Here is a 21,411-nt window from a genome sequence, read left to right as displayed (position 1 = left end):
TCCTTCCTTCCTTCCTTCCTTCCTTCCTTCCTTCCTTCCTTCCTTCCTTCCTTCCTTCCTTCCTTCCTTCCTTCCTTCCTTCCTTCCTTCCTTCCTTCCTTCCTTCCTTCCTTCCTTCCTTCCTTCCTTCCTTCCTTCCTTCCTTCCTTCCTTCCTTCCTTCCTTCCTTCCTTCCTTCCTTCCTTCCTTCCTTCCTTCCTTCCTTCCTTCCTTCCTTCCTTCCTTCCTTCCTTCCTTCCTTCCTTCCTTCCTTCCTTCCTTCCTTCCTTCCTTCCTTCCTTCCTTCCTTCCTTCCTTCCTTCCCTCCCTCCCTCCCTCCCTCCCTCCCTCCCTCCCTCCCTCCCTCCCTCCCTCCCTCCCTCCCTCCCTCCCTCCCTCCCTCCCTCCCTCCCTCCCTCCCTCCCTCCCTCCCCCCCCCCCCCTCCCTCCCTCCCTCCCTCCCTCCCTCCCTCCCTCCCTCCCTCCCTTCCTTCCTTCCTTCCTTCCTTCCTTCCTTCCTTCCCCTTCTTCGTCCCTAGCCAAGGCGCGCGCACGCTTTGCCGCCATCCTTGGAATGTTAGCAATTCTTAGCTCATTACTTACTCCCATCTGGAGCATTAATTAGCGTGCCTATATACGATATATGAAAAGAAGGAAAACAATAAATCTGATGCAGCAGTAGAAATGGTAGGCTCCCTAGGAATAAAAACAAAAATATGTGTTGTATTTAATTTTCAAGGTTTTTTTACTCTACTGCATTGCCACCTCCACTCCAAGGCACTGGGGAGGCTCTTTGGCCCCCAGCAGCCTTGGCGAAACACGTGGATTGGCATTGGCACTGGCACTGACATTGACCACCGTGATGCTCCCCCTGCCCCACCGCAACTGGTTGAGCTGCGCCTCCATCTTCTTGCGGTGCTCCTTGAAGACCGCCTGGCAGTCCTGGCAGCTCCGGATGAACCTCGGGAAACGCCTCCTCCCGGAGCTCGTGGAACTGACTGAGGACCTGTCACGGGGCGGTTCCATGCCTGCTGATCTCCGGGTCCTGTCCACGTTGCTCTGCACACCCAACCGGCCTCTCGCTGCGCTTGGATGCTTTGAGTCCACACGGATTCTCTGCAAGAACCACAAATGGGTGAGACAAGAGCAGCTCCCCAGAACGCTGCACACTGTCCTGCCACACGTGTCACACCAACACACCCCAAACCCAACGCGGCCCGGCCCAGCCCACACAGCAGATCAGAGGCCACTTGCCCATAGACGCTTGTCCCGTAGCACGACAGAGATCAGGATGAGCTGCAGCATCGCCACTGTGATCGCCACCAGTTCACCCGGGGTGAATGTGTCGAGGAGCCCCATGGCAGCATCTGTAGCACTCCACCAGCACAGGCCGGTGAAGAGGCTCCAGACAGACTTGCAGGGTTCCAGTGAGGGGAATCCAGCCCCGGTGGCTTGGCAGAGGCTGAGGCTGTTGTCTGCCAGGGCAGACTGTTGTGCCCAGCAGTGTCTGCTCCTGTCTGCTCAGGCCCCTTTTATAGCCTGGCAGTGACATCACGGGGCAGCCAGAACCCTCTTTGTGACAGCGTGGGGCAGTCAGAAATCCCTTTGTGACAGTGTGGAGCAGGCAGAGCCCCCCCTGTGTGTCATCCCAGGGCAGTCAGTACCCCCCTTTTGGGTACCCCCTTTGGGGCCCACAGGAGCCCAAGGGAGAGCCCTTGCTGCCTTGGGCACAATGACCATGAATTCCACATTGCCCTGCTGAAACCTTCAGGATTCTTTAAGTCAGTCAGGTCTTAATTTCATTTGACATCATGAACCTGTTTTCAGTTGTTGTTGGATCTGTAATTGCTGGAAGCAGGAGGAGGTTAACTGCTTCATAAAAAAGTCTCTTTGAATACATGATTTATCTCAATTTCATGAACCTCCATGACACGAGGGCAGTGATCACGCCCTCGTGCTGGGCACTGGTGGGTTGGACCTCGAACCCTGTATTCAGTTTTGGGCCCCGCACAACAACAGAGACATGGAAGTTTCTGGAGTGTGTCTAGAGAAGGGTAATGGAGCCGGGGAAGGGTCTTGTGCTTTAACCCCAGCTGGCAATTCAGTAAGGAAAAAAAAGCGAGAAAGCAACTCGTAAAGTCAGGTAATTTAATAAATAGAAACAAATTCCAAAAATATTGGATGAGAGAAAAGAAACAGAGAAGAAAAACAAATGAATACGTGTTAACAATTTCTCTGCACTCAACAACTGATGTGGAGTCAGTCAGACACTCATCATGGAGTCATTAACTGGTTTGGGTTGGAAGGGACCTTAAAGATCATCAAGCACCACCACCTTGCCATGGGCAAGGACACCTTCCTCTGCACCACGCTGCTCCAAGCCCCATGCAACCTGGCAATGAACACTTCCAGACAAAGGGCAGCCACAGCTTCTCTGGGAAACCTGTGCGGGGCCTCACGACCCTCACAGGGAACAATTCCTTCCCAATATCCCATCTACCCCTGCCATCTGGCAGAGGGAAGCCATTCCCCCTTGTTCTGGCACTCCAGGCCCTTGTCCAAAGTCTGTTTCCAGCTCTCCTGAAGTCAGGGGCTCTAAGGTCTCCCTGGAACCTTTTCCTCCCCAGGCTGAACACCTCCAGCGCTCTCAGCCTGTCTCCAGAACAGAGACTCCAGCCTTCGAGCATCTCTGGACTCATTTCAGCAGCTCCACATCCTGAAGGACCAAATGCCATCCAGAGGGACCTGGACAAGCTCAAGAAGAGGGCCCATGGGAAGCTCATGAGGTTTAACAAGACCAAGGGCTAGTACTGCATGTGGATCAGGACAAATCCCAGGGTCAAACCAGGCTGGGGGATGAAGAGACCAAGAACAGCCCTGGCCAAGAAGAACTCGGGGATGCTGGTGAATGAGAGGCTGGACCTACCCTGGCCCTGTGCGCTGGCTGATCCCACAGTGTGAACAGCAGGGGAGGGGGCGATTCTCCGCTTCTGCCCTGCTCTGGTAAGATCTCACCTGCAGTGCTGCCTGCAGCTCTGGGGTCCCAGCACAGGAAGGACGTGGAGCTGCTGGAGAGTCTAGAGGAGACCCCAAGATAATCAAAAGGATGGAGCACCTCTATGCTGTAAGAAAAGGCTGAGACAATTGGGATTGTTCAGCCTGGAGGAGAAGCTTTGGAGTGACCTAATTGTGGCCTCGCACTACTTGAAGGGAGTCAACAAAAAAGATGGAGAGAGACTATTTACAAGGGCCTGAAGTTACTGGACAAGGGAGAATGGCTTCTCACTGAGGCAAAGTAGGTTTAGATTAGATATTGGGAAGAAACTGTTCCCTGTGAGGCTGGTGAGGCCCTGGCACAGGTTGCCCCAAGAAGGTGTTGCTGCCCCATCCATGAAAGTGTCCAAGGCCAGACTGGATAGGGCCTGGAGTAACCTGGTCTAGCGGAAGGTTGCCCTACCCACGGCAGGGAGGTGGAAGAGGATAATCTTTACAGCGCCTTCCAACCCAAACCACACTGCTGCCAGTAGTACTGTCCCTCCTAATCCCACCTTCATAAATGCGTTCTGGATGCAAAGCCTTTGTGGATTTCTCCAACTGTGGCAGCTGAAATTTCTCCATCGTCCACAGGGCAGGATCTTCATCTTGGCCCCAGCTGAGCAGCAATTGAGCTCTGACTCTACTGTGTCTATGCCCCACGCGCAGTCAATATCCCAGCCCCAGAGTGATTTCAGCTCTGACCCTATTGTGTCTATGCCCCCCCCCGCAGTCAATATCCCAGCCCTACAGTGGCAGTCCCAGACCCACGCAATATCCCGGCAGCGGCGGCGTTTCAGGAGCAATCTTACAGCAATCCCTTTTCAGCTCTCCACCCTCTCTCCCATTTTCGGGCTCTAGACCCAGCCCCAGCATCAGTATCACAGGCCTACAGTCATTTCTGCACACCAATCCTACAGTCTGTACATCAGCGCTAGAGTTGCTATGGCGCTGGCAGTCTCTCTGCCACCCCTCTAGAGATTTGAGCTCGAGCCCTGGAGTGTCCCCTTTGCGGCCCCAGTGATTTCAGCTCTTGACCCACAAGCTTTATTTCACGGCCAGCTCGGTTCTTCCAGCTCCACGTGTAAGAGACGGTCCGAAGATCCCTCATCTGCCTCACGACCATCGTCAAGGACAGAGACTGAAACCCCTAAAAGGGACTTGAAAATCTCAGCACAGGAGTTCCGGCCTGGCTGAGGCGGGATGTTGGCCAAGTGCTGCCTGCAGGTGTGTTCGATGAAAAAACCCAGCATGCATATTGGAACATCAGAACCTGAGCAGAAACAATGGGCAAGTCACGGTGAAGTGACCGCGCCTGCTGACACTGCACCTGCTGACTTGGACTGGTTGACACTGTACCTGCTGACGACCGACTTGTTCTGGGTTCTCTAAATGAACACACTGCAATGATTTCCCCCACCTGTTTGGCCAACTGCCTGTCGCTTCGGAGAGGACTATAAGAACCCTGGAGACCCCCGCTCATTTTTGTGATCACCCCACTGGAGAAACTCGCGTCTATAGGCATCTTCAAAAGCCTCGAGGACTCGACCCTCCATGTTGGTAGCTATAATCCCCTTCCCCTCTTTTTCTGTCTTTCTTACTATTCTCTTTTCTCTCCCCACTATCGCATTTCTTGGCACTAAATAAAGGTGCGTTTGGGATTGAACAAACTGAGTTTGTCCCCCGCTGTGTCTTTTGCTCTCTGAGATCCCTAAAACGAACCATCACGAACCCCGCTTGTGTGAGCGGATCGTGACATTAAATTGGCGTCACGGACAGGATCTTGATGGACAGAGGGGTTGCGGGTTTTATAGAGTTTGTAACAGGGGAAGGACCCTCGTCTCAGCCGCACCTAGCACGCCACTTCGGTGAGCGCTGTTAGAAAGCAAGGGGGGCGAGGGAAAATTCCCGCAAACTGTATACACCCAGGCGTATAGCACTCCCTGTCATCAGGATTTCACAAAAGGATCTCGTTGTGCAAAAGATGGGACTGTAGTTAGGTTTTGTTTTTGTGTTTTGGGCTGCTTGGTGTAGTTGAGGAGACAACCATTTGTAACTAAGGTGAACCTCCCAGGCAGTTTTGGTCTCCTCGCCCATTCCAGGGAAGCGAAGGGAAACACAGTTTTAGCTGTGCCTTTGGTGTAACTTGAAGCGTACCTCCCTGAGAGTGGTTTTGGTCCCTGCACAAAATGAGTGAAAAAGATAAGAATGCATTTCATGCTTTGCTAGCAAAACATAGTGCTAGACCTTCTCCAGACGGAGAAAGGTGGGCACAGAATAATTGGTTTAACTTTGAAAACATTGTAGATAGAATATATTCTTTGCAACATGATGCTAGATACAGACTGGGCAGAAATAAAACCATTCTTTGCTCAGTTTTGGGGGCCTGCCTTTCGGCAGCCATAGAAACCCGTTCTGAACGGGTAAGTGAACAAAAAGCAGTAATAGAATCCCTGCAGAATTTGGTAGAAGCTTTGCAAAAACAGTTAGAACAGGAAAGAAATCAGAATTATTTGCTGCAGATTTCCCTTGCAGAAGGGCGAAGTAAAAACTTAAAATCTGCAGATTCATCCACAGAAAGAGAAGGAAAGGAGACATACAACATTAAACAAATATACCCTCAGAAAGAATTAGTACACATGCAAAATTGTGGGGAACACTGTTGCTCCAACTTGAGACCTCTCATTAAAACAGAATATAATTCTATAAATGAAGAGGATCATGATCCCCACATAACCACCAAAGAAATACCATACACGGCCACTGAATTAGCTAAATTAAAGAAAGAATACTCCCGCCTCCCTAGTGAATCAGAGACGGAGTATGTTTTTAGAGTTTCCCTCACAGGGGGCGACCAAATTAAATTAAGTGAACAAGAAGCAAGTGGCTACTGGGGACATGGAGTTTTCTTAACAACAGGAAACACGCGTGCTCCATGGTCCCTGACGCAGCGTGCAGCTTACTGGGCAGGGGGGTTAAACCCCCTTGAGAGGGGCGACCCTCTGGCAATAGTCGGCACCTCAGACCAACTCCTAGAAAACATACACAAAGCTGCATGCTTGCAAATGATACGTGAGAGAAAATTAATCTCTGGCTGTGAGTCACCAATGCAACAGCCTGTCAAACCTGAGATTATGACCCCTTTAATTCGAGGTCTGCCAGAGTCTCTTAAACCAACAGCAATTCTTCTTCAAAAACAATAGCATCTATCACTCCGGTAGATAGACTTGAAAGATTTCTTGGCCATACAAGAGATCAAACTGGTTCCACTGACTCCTCACCTTTCACAACTCCTAGCACACAATCTAACAGCAGTCATAAACTTTGGACATGGAGTGAGGTAGCAGAGGAGCTAATAAGTTACAGTAGAAAATATGGACCAGTGAAGTACTCAGAGGACACACCAGAAAAACCCAGAGGAGTCAGGCACATTGCTTCTCCTAATGAAAACCCAGAAAAGGGAAAACAAATTTCCAACCGGCAGCAACTGTGGTCACTAGGACTGAAAAGGGGAGTGCCGCAAAAAATTATGGATAAATTGCCTTATGATAAATTGGCTAAAATAATTTCCAATTGGCACTGTCCCAAACCCATTGTGTTGGAATCATCCAACCGACAACCCAGCGCACCTCCTCTTCCACAAACCTTGGGCAACAAGCCACAGCACTCCCTAGCACAAGTTTTAAACAATGAGACACAGCAAGTGGGGGGTGTTCAACAGAAAATAACTTCCCACTTAGAAAGCCTTGTTTTGCAAATCCCCTCAGAAAAAATACAAAAACCTTCTCAAGAAGTAAAATTTTTGGGTATCTGGTGGAAAGGAGGTATGACATGCATCCCACCTGACACCCTAACCTCCTTAGATCAAATTAAAGTGCCTGAGTCCAGGAAAGATCTACAGCATGCCTTGGGATTATTAGTGTTTTGGGGAAAACACATTGCAGATTTTTCAGTTTTTGCCAAGCCTCTTTATGATTTGTTGAGAAAGGGAGTAAAATGGGACTGGAGCCCTTCTCAGGAAGAAGCATTACAACTGTTGATTTTTGGAGCCACAGCTCATCAGGCCCTAGGCCCTATCCAGCCAACAGATCCTTTTCAGGTAGAATGGGGATTTGCTTCCTCACGGTTGTCAGTACACATATGGCAGTGGGGTCCTGAGGGTCCGACATGGCCTGCTGGTTTTTATTCCCGTGGTTTCAGAGATGCTGAAAAGAGGTATATTATCTGGGAAAAAGGCTTGTTTGTGGTTAGCCTAGTTCTCATAGAAGTAGAGAAGATTGTACCACAACAACCAGTTGTTTGGAGAGGGCCTTTCCAAGTTTTTAAGTCAGTCACTACTGGGACTCCTCCTCCAACGGGGTGGCCCAGACAGCCTCAGTAAGAAAGTGGTGTGCTCAGATTGAGTATTATTGTAACATCTTCTCAATAACCGAAGGAGCTGTGAAAAAACTGGCAGTACAAGAAGCAGAAAACTTGGATAGCATCCAAGACAAACCTGCCTCAGTCATTACCCCTCCCTTTTCCCCCGAACAGTCAGCAAGTCCTTGGTTTTACTGATGCTTTTCCCTTTGGCCCAGCAGCTCCAAGCATAGTTCCCTCACTACAGGGACCAAGTGATTCCAAGAATCCAGCACGTTACCCTGGACAACCTGTCTTGGTGGACCTCCCCACGGTGGGAGAGGTACCACAAGTGCTAAAACCCCCTCTGAATAAATACACATGGGTAACCTTTGATGCTCTAGGGAAAGAGTATCGAATAAATGCCCACTGGAGAATTTCCATCATTCTAACTTTCTGCCTTTTGGTGGCAGATTCTGTTGTGCTTACTTTTTACAGGAGAACTCCGAGGGACATGAAGGTCATATAAACCATGATAAATATTTTAAATTGGGAATTTTTAGAAGTATTAATGAAAAAATTGGCTGCCAAAACTAGAGATTTGACCAAATTACAACAACCATTGTAGTTATCCTTATTGGCTTTGGGGACACATCAGTGGTTGCTATCAAACATATTACCAAATTGGGAAAAAGTGAATGTGAATGATCACAAAATGATAATTGATGCTCTTGGTGCTACACAAAACAATGTTTCTTTGGCTCTTAGCTGCATCCAGACACAGCTTTGGATGCAGACAGTTGTTGCCTCAATCATAAGGGGAGAAGAAGGCACTTTTCCTACTGAAATTTGGAAAATAATTTGGGACAATGCAAATGATTTTGAAAAGTAATTCCAATCCTGGTAGAAATTGGTCAACTTTACCTATAACCCCAATACCAACACAGTTACAGCTTTTGTAATAACCATATGTAATGTTTTGGTGCACTTGATATTGTTAATGCAATCATAGCTCAAGACATTTGTTTGAACACAGAGCAAAATATCTGCCACTTTGAAATTCACCATAACCAGACTTTTGAAACAGTGCTAATATATATAGGCAATGGGTGTGCATGCTTTAGAAATGGTAGTGAATCTTAAGAATCACTCGAATTTTTGTATTTGTAACTTTACCACAATTACAGGATGTGACTTTTCTTACTCAGCCCCAGTTACCTCTTATCACCTTTTACAATCTGATTATACAGTGATGCACAAATTATTGCCTCCCCCTATTGGGATGAATCTTACTTTGGTGAAGCAATTGTTGCTTCATCAGGACTTAATTGAGATTTTGGAAAAGATCAAGAAAAACAGACGGAAAACCCTGGTAACTATTCATCACAAAGTGAGAAAAATACATCACGTCATGGAAAGGGTAAGAAAAGATGCTGAACACAGGTGGTGGGATACCCTTTTTGGGTGGTCACCTACGGCTACAGGTATCCTGAACAAAGTGTGTCATCCCACTGCTGTTCTTTTGATTTTGGTTTTGATTGGTTTTGTCTTATCAGTCATTTTATACATCCTAAATTGGAAAATGATGAAGAGTTAAGACCTCTTTTGAGACACTCCCAAAGTTATTGACACGAGACGTACTACCCAAACAGTGAAAATTAGACCTCCAATAGCAGATTAATTTGAAATTGTTGGTTGCTTGTTTTGATTATTGTTGTTTGTTTTAATTATGTTATATTGTAATCAAAATTAAGCTGTTGTTTGAAAATTGTTATAACTTTGAGAAATTTTATGATTTGTTTTGATTATTTTGAAGAAATTGCTATAATCAATATTGATTGATTTTGTTTTGTTTTTATTTCCTTTTTCTACTTTTTCCTCTTTCTCCCTCTTTCTTTCACACACACTCTCTATTGTCTCTTTTTTCCGGCATATGCTACTAACATGGACGAGTCCTGAAGACTTCGCAAGACTACGGAACCCTGCAGAAGGGGCTCTCTTGACGACAATCGTGAGTCACGGGGTGGTGTAAGAGATGGTCCGAAGATCCCTCATCTGCCTCACCACCATGGTCAAGGACAGAGACTGAAACCCCTAAAAGGGACTTGAAAATCTCAACACAGGAGTTCTGGCCTGGCTGAGGCGGGATGTTGGCCAAGTGCTGCCGGCAGGTGTGTTTGATGGAAAACACCCAGCATGCATATTGGAACATCAGAACCTGAGCAGAAACAATGGGCAAGTCACGGTGAAGTGACCGCGCGCACGCTTTGCCGCCATCCTTGGAATGTTAGCAATTCTTAGCTCATTACTTACTCCCATCTGGAGCATTAATTAGCGTGCCTATATACGATATATGAAAAGAAGGAAAACAATAAATCTGATGCAGCAGTAGAAATGGTAGGCTCCCTAGGAATAAAAACAAAAATATGTGTTGTATTTAATTTTCAAGGTTTTTTTACTCTACTGCATTGCCACCTCCACTCCAAGGCACTGGGGAGGCTCTTTGGCCCCCAGCAGCCTTGGCGAAACACGTGGATTGGCATTGGCACTGGCACTGACATTGACCACCGTGATGCTCCCCCTGCCCCACCGCAACTGGTTGAGCTGCGCCTCCATCTTCTTGCGGTGCTCCTTGAAGACCGCCTGGCAGTCCTGGCAGCTCCGGATGAACCTCGGGAAACGCCTCCTCCCGGAGCTCGTGGAACTGACTGAGGACCTGTCACGGGGCGGTTCCATGCCTGCTGATCTCCGGGTCCTGTCCACGTTGCTCTGCACACCCAACCGGCCTCTCGCTGCGCTTGGATGCTTTGAGTCCACACGGATTCTCTGCAAGAACCACAAATGGGTGAGACAAGAGCAGCTCCCCAGAACGCTGCACACTGTCCTGCCACACGTGTCACACCAACACACCCCAAACCCAACGCGGCCCGGCCCAGCCCACACAGCAGATCAGAGGCCACTTGCCCATAGACGCTTGTCCCGTAGCACGACAGAGATCAGGATGAGCTGCAGCATCGCCACTGTGATCGCCACCAGTTCACCCGGGGTGAATGTGTCGAGGAGCCCCATGGCAGCATCTGTAGCACTCCACCAGCACAGGCCGGTGAAGAGGCTCCAGACAGACTTGCAGGGTTCCAGTGAGGGGAATCCAGCCCCGGTGGCTTGGCAGAGGCTGAGGCTGTTGTCTGCCAGGGCAGACTGTTGTGCCCAGCAGTGTCTGCTCCTGTCTGCTCAGGCCCCTTTTATAGCCTGGCAGTGACATCACGGGGCAGCCAGAACCCTCTTTGTGACAGCGTGGGGCAGTCAGAAATCCCTTTGTGACAGTGTGGAGCAGGCAGAGCCCCCCCTGTGTGTCATCCCAGGGCAGTCAGTACCCCCCTTTTGGGTACCCCCTTTGGGGCCCACAGGAGCCCAAGGGAGAGCCCTTGCTGCCTTGGGCACAATGACCATGAATTCCACATTGCCCTGCTGAAACCTTCAGGATTCTTTAAGTCAGTCAGGTCTTAATTTCATTTGACATCATGAACCTGTTTTCAGTTGTTGTTGGATCTGTAATTGCTGGAAGCAGGAGGAGGTTAACTGCTTCATAAAAAAGTCTCTTTGAATACATGATTTATCTCAATTTCATGAACCTCCATGACACGAGGGCAGTGATCACGCCCTCGTGCTGGGCACTGGTGGGTTGGACCTCGAACCCTGTATTCAGTTTTGGGCCCCGCACAACAACAGAGACATGGAAGTTTCTGGAGTGTGTCTAGAGAAGGGTAATGGAGCCGGGGAAGGGTCTTGTGCTTTAACCCCAGCTGGCAATTCAGTAAGGAAAAAAAAGCGAGAAAGCAACTCGTAAAGTCAGGTAATTTAATAAATAGAAACAAATTCCAAAAATATTGGATGAGAGAAAAGAAACAGAGAAGAAAAACAAATGAATACGTGTTAACAGTTTCTCTGCACTCAACAACTGATGTGGAGTCAGTCAGACACTCATCATGGAGTCATTAACTGGTTTGGGTTGGAAGGGACCTTAAAGATCATCAAGCACCACCACCTTGCCATGGGCAAGGACACCTTCCTCTGCACCACGCTGCTCCAAGCCCCATGCAACCTGGCAATGAACACTTCCAGACAAAGGGCAGCCACAGCTTCTCTGGGAAACCTGTGCGGGGCCTCACGACCCTCACAGGGAACAATTCCTTCCCAATATCCCATCTACCCCTGCCATCTGGCAGAGGGAAGCCATTCCCCCTTGTTCTGGCACTCCAGGCCCTTGTCCAAAGTCTGTTTCCAGCTCTCCTGAAGTCAGGGGCTCTAAGGTCTCCCTGGAACCTTTTCCTCCCCAGGCTGAACACCTCCAGCGCTCTCAGCCTGTCTCCAGAACAGAGACTCCAGCCTTCGAGCATCTCTGGACTCATTTCAGCAGCTCCACATCCTGAAGGACCAAATGCCATCCAGAGGGACCTGGACAAGCTCAAGAAGAGGGCCCATGGGAAGCTCATGAGGTTTAACAAGACCAAGGGCTAGTACTGCATGTGGATCAGGACAAATCCCAGGGTCAAACCAGGCTGGGGGATGAAGAGACCAAGAACAGCCCTGGCCAAGAAGAACTCGGGGATGCTGGTGAATGAGAGGCTGGACCTACCCTGGCCCTGTGCGCTGGCTGATCCCACAGTGTGAACAGCAGGGGAGGGGGCGATTCTCCGCTTCTGCCCTGCTCTGGTAAGATCTCACCTGCAGTGCTGCCTGCAGCTCTGGGGTCCCAGCACAGGAAGGACGTGGAGCTGCTGGAGAGTCTAGAGGAGACCCCAAGATAATCAAAAGGATGGAGCACCTCTATGCTGTAAGAAAAGGCTGAGACAATTGGGATTGTTCAGCCTGGAGGAGAAGCTTTGGAGTGACCTAATTGTGGCCTCGCACTACTTGAAGGGAGTCAACAAAAAAGATGGAGAGAGACTATTTACAAGGGCCTGAAGTTACTGGACAAGGGAGAATGGCTTCTCACTGAGGCAAAGTAGGTTTAGATTAGATATTGGGAAGAAACTGTTCCCTGTGAGGCTGGTGAGGCCCTGGCACAGGTTGCCCCAAGAAGGTGTTGCTGCCCCATCCATGAAAGTGTCCAAGGCCAGACTGGATAGGGCCTGGAGTAACCTGGTCTAGCGGAAGGTTGCCCTACCCACGGCAGGGAGGTGGAAGAGGATAATCTTTACAGCGCCTTCCAACCCAAACCACACTGCTGCCAGTAGTACTGTCCCTCCTAATCCCACCTTCATAAATGCGTTCTGGATGCAAAGCCTTTGTGGATTTCTCCAACTGTGGCAGCTGAAATTTCTCCATCGTCCACAGGGCAGGATCTTCATCTTGGCCCCAGCTGAGCAGCAATTGAGCTCTGACTCTACTGTGTCTATGCCCCACGCGCAGTCAATATCCCAGCCCCAGAGTGATTTCAGCTCTGACCCTATTGTGTCTATGCCCCCCCCCGCAGTCAATATCCCAGCCCTACAGTGGCAGTCCCAGACCCACGCAATATCCCGGCAGCGGCGGCGTTTCAGGAGCAATCTTACAGCAATCCCTTTTCAGCTCTCCACCCTCTCTCCCATTTTCGGGCTCTAGACCCAGCCCCAGCATCAGTATCACAGGCCTACAGTCATTTCTGCACACCAATCCTACAGTCTGTACATCAGCGCTAGAGTTGCTATGGCGCTGGCAGTCTCTCTGCCACCCCTCTAGAGATTTGAGCTCGAGCCCTGGAGTGTCCCCTTTGCGGCCCCAGTGATTTCAGCTCTTGACCCACAAGCTTTATTTCACGGCCAGCTCGGTTCTTCCAGCTCCACGTGTAAGAGACGGTCCGAAGATCCCTCATCTGCCTCACGACCATCGTCAAGGACAGAGACTGAAACCCCTAAAAGGGACTTGAAAATCTCAGCACAGGAGTTCCGGCCTGGCTGAGGCGGGATGTTGGCCAAGTGCTGCCTGCAGGTGTGTTCGATGAAAAAACCCAGCATGCATATTGGAACATCAGAACCTGAGCAGAAACAATGGGCAAGTCACGGTGAAGTGACCGCGCCTGCTGACACTGCACCTGCTGACTTGGACTGGTTGACACTGTACCTGCTGACGACCGACTTGTTCTGGGTTCTCTAAATGAACACACTGCAATGATTTCCCCCACCTGTTTGGCCAACTGCCTGTCGCTTCGGAGAGGACTATAAGAACCCTGGAGACCCCCGCTCATTTTTGTGATCACCCCACTGGAGAAACTCGCGTCTATAGGCATCTTCAAAAGCCTCGAGGACTCGACCCTCCATGTTGGTAGCTATAATCCCCTTCCCCTCTTTTTCTGTCTTTCTTACTATTCTCTTTTCTCTCCCCACTATCGCATTTCTTGGCACTAAATAAAGGTGCGTTTGGGATTGAACAAACTGAGTTTGTCCCCCGCTGTGTCTTTTGCGCTCTGAGATCCCTAAAACGAACCATCACGAACCCCGCTTGTGTGAGCGGATCGTGACATTAAATTGGCGTCACGGACAGGATCTTGATGGACAGAGGGGTTGCGGGTTTTATAGAGTTTGTAACAGGGGAAGGACCCTCGTCTCAGCCGCACCTAGCACGCCACTTCGGTGAGCGCTGTTAGAAAGCAAGGGGGGCGAGGGAAAATTCCCGCAAACTGTATACACCCAGGCGTATAGCACTCCCTGTCATCAGGATTTCACAAAAGGATCTCGTTGTGCAAAAGATGGGACTGTAGTTAGGTTTTGTTTTTGTGTTTTGGGCTGCTTGGTGTAGTTGAAGAGACAACCATTTGTAACTAAGGTGAACCTCCCAGGCAGTTTTGGTCTCCTCGCCCATTCCAGGGAAGCGAAGGGAAACACAGTTTTAGCTGTGCCTTTGGTGTAACTTGAAGCGTACCTCCCTGAGAGTGGTTTTGGTCCCTTCGCAAAATGAGTGAAAAAGATAAGAATGCATTTCATGCTTTGCTAGCAAAACATAGTGCTAGACCTTCTCCAGACGGAGAAAGGTGGGCACAGAATAATTGGTTTAACTTTGAAAACATTGTAGATAGAATATATTCTTTGCAACATGATGCTAGATACAGACTGGGCAGAAATAAAACCATTCTTTGCTCAGTTTTGGGGGCCTGCCTTTCGGCAGCCATAGAAACCCGTTCTGAACGGGTAAGTGAACAAAAAGCAGTAATAGAATCCCTGCAGAATTTGGTAGAAGCTTTGCAAAAACAGTTAGAACAGGAAAGAAATCAGAATTATTTGCTGCAGATTTCCCTTGCAGAAGGGCGAAGTAAAAACTTAAAATCTGCAGATTCATCCACAGAAAGAGAAGGAAAGGAGACATACAACATTAAACAAATATACCCTCAGAAAGAATTAGTACACATGCAAAATTGTGGGGAACACTGTTGCTCCAACTTGAGACCTCTCATTAAAACAGAATATAATTCTATAAATGAAGAGGATCATGATCCCCACATAACCACCAAAGAAATACCATACACGGCCACTGAATTAGCTAAATTAAAGAAAGAATACTCCCGCCTCCCTAGTGAATCAGAGACGGAGTATGTTTTTAGAGTTTCCCTCACAGGGGGCGACCAAATTAAATTAAGTGAACAAGAAGCAAGTGGCTACTGGGGACATGGAGTTTTCTTAACAACAGGAAACACGCGTGCTCCATGGTCCCTGACGCAGCGTGCAGCTTACTGGGCAGGGGGGTTAAACCCCCTTGAGAGGGGCGACCCTCTGGCAATAGTCGGCACCTCAGACCAACTCCTAGAAAACATACACAAAGCTGCATGCTTGCAAATGATACGTGAGAGAAAATTAATCTCTGGCTGTGAGTCACCAATGCAACAGCCTGTCAAACCTGAGATTATGACCCCTTTAATTCGAGGTCTGCCAGAGTCTCTTAAACCAACAGCAATTCTTCTTCAAAAACAATAGCATCTATCACTCCGGTAGATAGACTTGAAAGATTTCTTGGCCATACAAGAGATCAAACTGGTTCCACTGACTCCTCACCTTTCACAACTCCTAGCACACAATCTAACAGCAGTCATAAACTTTGGACATGGAGTGAGGTAGCAGAGGAGCTAATAAGTTACAGTAGAAAATATGGACCAGTGAAGTACTCAGAGGACACACCAGAAAAACCCAGAGGAGTCAGGCACATTGCTTCTCCTAATGAAAACCCAGAAAAGGGAAAACAAATTTCCAACCGGCAGCAACTGTGGTCACTAGGACTGAAAAGGGGAGTGCCGCAAAAAATTATGGATAAATTGCCTTATGATAAATTGGCTAAAATAATTTCCAATTGGCACTGTCCCAAACCCATTGTGTTGGAATCATCCAACCGACAACCCAGCGCACCTCCTCTTCCACAAACCTTGGGCAACAAGCCACAGCACTCCCTAGCACAAGTTTTAAACAATGAGACACAGCAAGTGGGGGGTGTTCAACAGAAAATAACTTCCCACTTAGAAAGCCTTGTTTTGCAAATCCCCTCAGAAAAAATACAAAAACCTTCTCAAGAAGTAAAATTTTTGGGTATCTGGTGGAAAGGAGGTATGACATGCATCCCACCTGACACCCTAACCTCCTTAGATCAAATTAAAGTGCCTGAGTCCAGGAAAGATCTACAGCATGCCTTGGGATTATTAGTGTTTTGGGGAAAACACATTGCAGATTTTTCAGTTTTTGCCAAGCCTCTTTATGATTTGTTGAGAAAGGGAGTAAAATGGGACTGGAGCCCTTCTCAGGAAGAAGCATTACAACTGTTGATTTTTGGAGCCACAGCTCATCAGGCCCTAGGCCCTATCCAGCCAACAGATCCTTTTCAGGTAGAATGGGGATTTGCTTCCTCACGGTTGTCAGTACACATATGGCAGTGGGGTCCTGAGGGTCCGACATGGCCTGCTGGTTTTTATTCCCGTGGTTTCAGAGATGCTGAAAAGAGGTATATTATCTGGGAAAAAGGCTTGTTTGTGGTTAGCCTAGTTCTCATAGAAGTAGAGAAGATTGTACCACAACAACCAGTTGTTTGGAGAGGGCCTTTCCAAGTTTTTAAGTCAGTCACTACTGGGACTCCTCCTCCAACGGGGTGGCCCAGACAGCCTCAGTAAGAAAGTGGTGTGCTCAGATTGAGTATTATTGTAACATCTTCTCAATAACCGAAGGAGCTGTGAAAAAACTGGCAGTACAAGAAGCAGAAAACTTGGATAGCATCCAAGACAAACCTGCCTCAGTCATTACCCCTCCCTTTTCCCCCGAACAGTCAGCAAGTCCTTGGTTTTACTGATGCTTTTCCCTTTGGCCCAGCAGCTCCAAGCATAGTTCCCTCACTACAGGGACCAAGTGATTCCAAGAATCCAGCACGTTACCCTGGACAACCTGTCTTGGTGGACCTCCCCACGGTGGGAGAGGTACCACAAGTGCTAAAACCCCCTCTGAATAAATACACATGGGTAACCTTTGATGCTCTAGGGAAAGAGTATCGAATAAATGCCCACTGGAGAATTTCCATCATTCTAACTTTCTGCCTTTTGGTGGCAGATTCTGTTGTGCTTACTTTTTACAGGAGAACTCCGAGGGACATGAAGGTCATATAAACCATGATAAATATTTTAAATTGGGAATTTTTAGAAGTATTAATGAAAAAATTGGCTGCCAAAACTAGAGATTTGACCAAATTACAACAACCATTGTAGTTATCCTTATTGGCTTTGGGGACACATCAGTGGTTGCTATCAAACATATTACCAAATTGGGAAAAAGTGAATGTGAATGATCACAAAATGATAATTGATGCTCTTGGTGCTACACAAAACAATGTTTCTTTGGCTCTTAGCTGCATCCAGACACAGCTTTGGATGCAGACAGTTGTTGCCTCAATCATAAGGGGAGAAGAAGGCACTTTTCCTACTGAAATTTGGAAAATAATTTGGGACAATGCAAATGATTTTGAAAAGTAATTCCAATCCTGGTAGAAATTGGTCAACTTTACCTATAACCCCAATACCAACACAGTTACAGCTTTTGTAATAACCATATGTAATGTTTTGGTGCACTTGATATTGTTAATGCAATCATAGCTCAAGACATTTGTTTGAACACAGAGCAAAATATCTGCCACTTTGAAATTCACCATAACCAGACTTTTGAAACAGTGCTAATATATATAGGCAATGGGTGTGCATGCTTTAGAAATGGTAGTGAATCTTAAGAATCACTCGAATTTTTGTATTTGTAACTTTACCACAATTACAGGATGTGACTTTTCTTACTCAGCCCCAGTTACCTCTTATCACCTTTTACAATCTGATTATACAGTGATGCACAAATTATTGCCTCCCCCTATTGGGATGAATCTTACTTTGGTGAAGCAATTGTTGCTTCATCAGGACTTAATTGAGATTTTGGAAAAGATCAAGAAAAACAGACGGAAAACCCTGGTAACTATTCATCACAAAGTGAGAAAAATACATCACGTCATGGAAAGGGTAAGAAAAGATGCTGAACACAGGTGGTGGGATACCCTTTTTGGGTGGTCACCTACGGCTACAGGTATCCTGAACAAAGTGTGTCATCCCACTGCTGTTCTTTTGATTTTGGTTTTGATTGGTTTTGTCTTATCAGTCATTTTATACATCCTAAATTGGAAAATGATGAAGAGTTAAGACCTCTTTTGAGACACTCCCAAAGTTATTGACACGAGACGTACTACCCAAACAGTGAAAATTAGACCTCCAATAGCAGATTAATTTGAAATTGTTGGTTGCTTGTTTTGATTATTGTTGTTTGTTTTAATTATGTTATATTGTAATCAAAATTAAGCTGTTGTTTGAAAATTGTTATAACTTTGAGAAATTTTATGATTTGTTTTGATTATTTTGAAGAAATTGCTATAATCAATATTGATTGATTTTGTTTTGTTTTTATTTCCTTTTTCTACTTTTTCCTCTTTCTCCCTCTTTCTTTCACACACACTCTCTATTGTCTCTTTTTTCCGGCATATGCTACTAACATGGACGAGTCCTGAAGACTTCACAAGACTACGGAACCCTGCAGAAGGGGCTCTCTTGACGACAATCGTGAGTCACGGGGTGGTGTAAGAGATGGTCCGAAGATCCCTCATCTGCCTCACCACCATGGTCAAGGACAGAGACTGAAACCCCTAAAAGGGACCTGAAAATCTCAACACAGGAGTTCTGGCCTGGCTGAGGCGGGATGTTGGCCAAGTGCTGCCGGCAGGTGTGTTTGATGGAAAACACCCAGCATGCATATTGGAACATCAGAACCTGAGCAGAAACAATGGGCAAGTCACGGTGAAGTGACCGCGCGCACGCTTTGCCGCCATCCTTGGAATGTTAGCAATTCTTAGCTCATTACTTACTCCCATCTGGAGCATTAATTAGCGTGCCTATATACGATATATGAAAAGAAGGAAAACAATAAATCTGATGCAGCAGTAGAAATGGTAGGCTCCCTAGGAATAAAAACAAAAATATGTGTTGTTTTTAATTTTCAAGGTTTTTTTACTCTACTGCTGCTGTTTAAATTTAAGCTAAAGAGAAAAACAATTTTTTTTTCTAGCATAAAGTGAGAAACTAAGTGAGAAAGAAACAGAAATAGAGAAACACAGAACTGCAGCGAGACAGAGAGAACTGAAGCGAGAAGGCAACGCTCATCCACGACGCACACCTTCCTTAGCTTACACACAAACCCACCTTCACACTCGTCTCAACCGCTCCGACACTCCCTGGCCCCCACGGGCCATGGGCACACATTTGCAGCAGTCCACGGGAACACAGACAGCAAAATGGTCAGATCACGTATATGTCAATTTAAATCCAGAATAGCAGCACCTTAAACTGTCAAAAACTTCCGGGTTTTGAGGATGGTGCTGCTACTTTTTAGACTACTTAAAAAAAAAAACTGACTTCAAAACTGTTAATTTTTTTTCCAAATACTTTAATAAATACTGGAGATAAAATAAGGTGTTTAGCCTAAATGTAAACACAGAATAGAAAAGGAGTGTTTCTCCTCGATTTAAACTCTTTTCCCCCACAAAACCTCCATTATCTGGGGTCAGTGGGATGGACTAGGAAGACCAAATCAAAAGATGAAAGGAAAAAAAACTTCCTTGTGCCCCCACAATAAAAGAGAACAAAAGAGAACACTGGCAATAGCCAACAAGTGAAAACGAAAGCAGAATATTGCAGAGACATGGTGGGATAGTTCCTATGACTAGAGCACTGGAATGGAAGGGTTTACGGTTTTCAGAAGAGACGGGCTAAGAAGATGAGGAGGGGATGTAGCTCTCTATGGATATGAAATTCTACCTGGGGAAGTACGAGGAAACAGCTAAGAGCTAGTGGGTGAGGATTATGGGAAGGGCAGGAACAGGGCTATGAAGGATAACAGGAAGGGCTTCTATAGATATGTTGCAAGCAAGAGAGTTGGGATAATATGGACCCTCTCCAGAAGGCAACAGGAGACCTGAGTACCCTGGACAAAGGGAAGGCTGAGGTTCTCAAGAACTTCTGTGCCTCAGTCTTCAATGTCAAGTGCTCCAGCCATGCGGCCCAAGTTGAGAAAGGCAAATGCAGGGACTGGGAAAATGAAGACCCTGCGCCCACTGAGAGGATCAGATTCAAGACCATCTCAGAAACCTGAATGTGCTCAAGTCCATGGGACCTGAAGAGATATATCCCCAGGTCCAGATACCAAAGTGGGACTCTTCCCAGTCACAGAGGGAAGACTGGTAGGCAGACAGGCAGTTCCCAGGGTCCTTGATTCTACCCTTAAAGTAGGGTGCAACAAAGTTTCCTGAATTGTCCACAGCTTCCCTTCTATGACAAAGTGACCTGCTTGGTGGGAGAGGCAAAGGCTGGGGATGATGTTTTCCTAGGCTTTTCTTAAGCCTTTGACACCATTCCCCAAAGCATTCTTGTGGAAAAACTGGCTGCCCATGGCTTGGACAGTCCACTATTCACTGTAAAAAATGGCCAGACCCAGAGAGTGGTATGGGACAGTTTAATTCAGCTGGTAGCCAGTCACCAGTGGGGCTCCCCTGGGCAACACCGAGACCAGTCCTGTTTCTATCGGTGACCTGGAGGAGGGGATCCTTAGCCAATTTGTAGAGGACAGGATCTGCCAGAGGACAGGAAGACTCTACAGAGAGATCTGTAGAGGCCCAGGGATTGGGCTGTCCCAGGCAGTTCCTGAAGCCCCCTACTCCCCTACCCCTCCCCGACTACTAATTCTTACTGCGCCCGTTTTCTCAGCCGGGCCAAGCATCGCCGGCACCACTGGGACTTGAAGCGGATGCGGAAGGACCGGCGGTGCTGAGCATGGCGTGTCTGCCTGGCTTCCAGGTGTCTCCAAAGGCGGGCACGAAGCTGCCCAAAGAACCTTCCAGCAGCAGTGCTGGTGCTGGATTCCAGCCCCACTGAGCTGCTGCTGCTCCTGCTCCTGCTGTTGCTGTTGCTGCTGCTGCTGCTGCTGCTGCTGCTGCTTTCAAATGCACTGGGATTCACAATCACCACTAGTCTAGGAAGCAGCCTGGCTATCTCCATAGATCTTCTGCGTTCCAGCTCAGTGGAGCTGTTGCTGCTGCAATGTCTTATGTTCTTCCGTTTGTCCTCTTCTGTCACCTTGTTCACGTCTGGCCTTGCCACCTCCACTCCAAGGCACTGGGGAGGCTCTTTGGCCCCCAGCAGCCTTGGCGAAACACGTGGATTGGCATTGACATTGGCATTGACATTGACCACCGTGATGCTCCCCCTGCCCCACCGCAACTGGTTGAGCTGCGCCTCCATCTTCTTGCGGTGCTCCTCGAAGACCGCCTGGCAGTCCTGGTAGCTCCGGATGAACCTCGGGAAACGCCTCCTCCCGGAGCTCGTGGAACTGACTGAGGACCTGTCACGGGGCGGTTCCATGCCTGCTGATCTCCGGGTCCTGTCCACGTTGCTCTGCACACCCAGCCGGCCTCTCGCTGCGCTTGGATGCTTTGAGTCCACACGGATCCTCTGCAAGAACCACAAATGGGTGAGACAAG

This window comes from Chamaea fasciata, unplaced genomic scaffold (genome assembly GCF_029207755.1).
Source record: "Chamaea fasciata isolate MVZ Bird 193981 ecotype frontalis unplaced genomic scaffold, bChaFas1.0.hap1 SCAF_2, whole genome shotgun sequence".
NCBI lineage: Eukaryota > Metazoa > Chordata > Aves > Passeriformes > Sylviidae > Chamaea > Chamaea fasciata.
The sequence above is the reverse complement of the archived record's forward strand: the minus strand, read 5'-3'. Positions refer to the sequence as shown.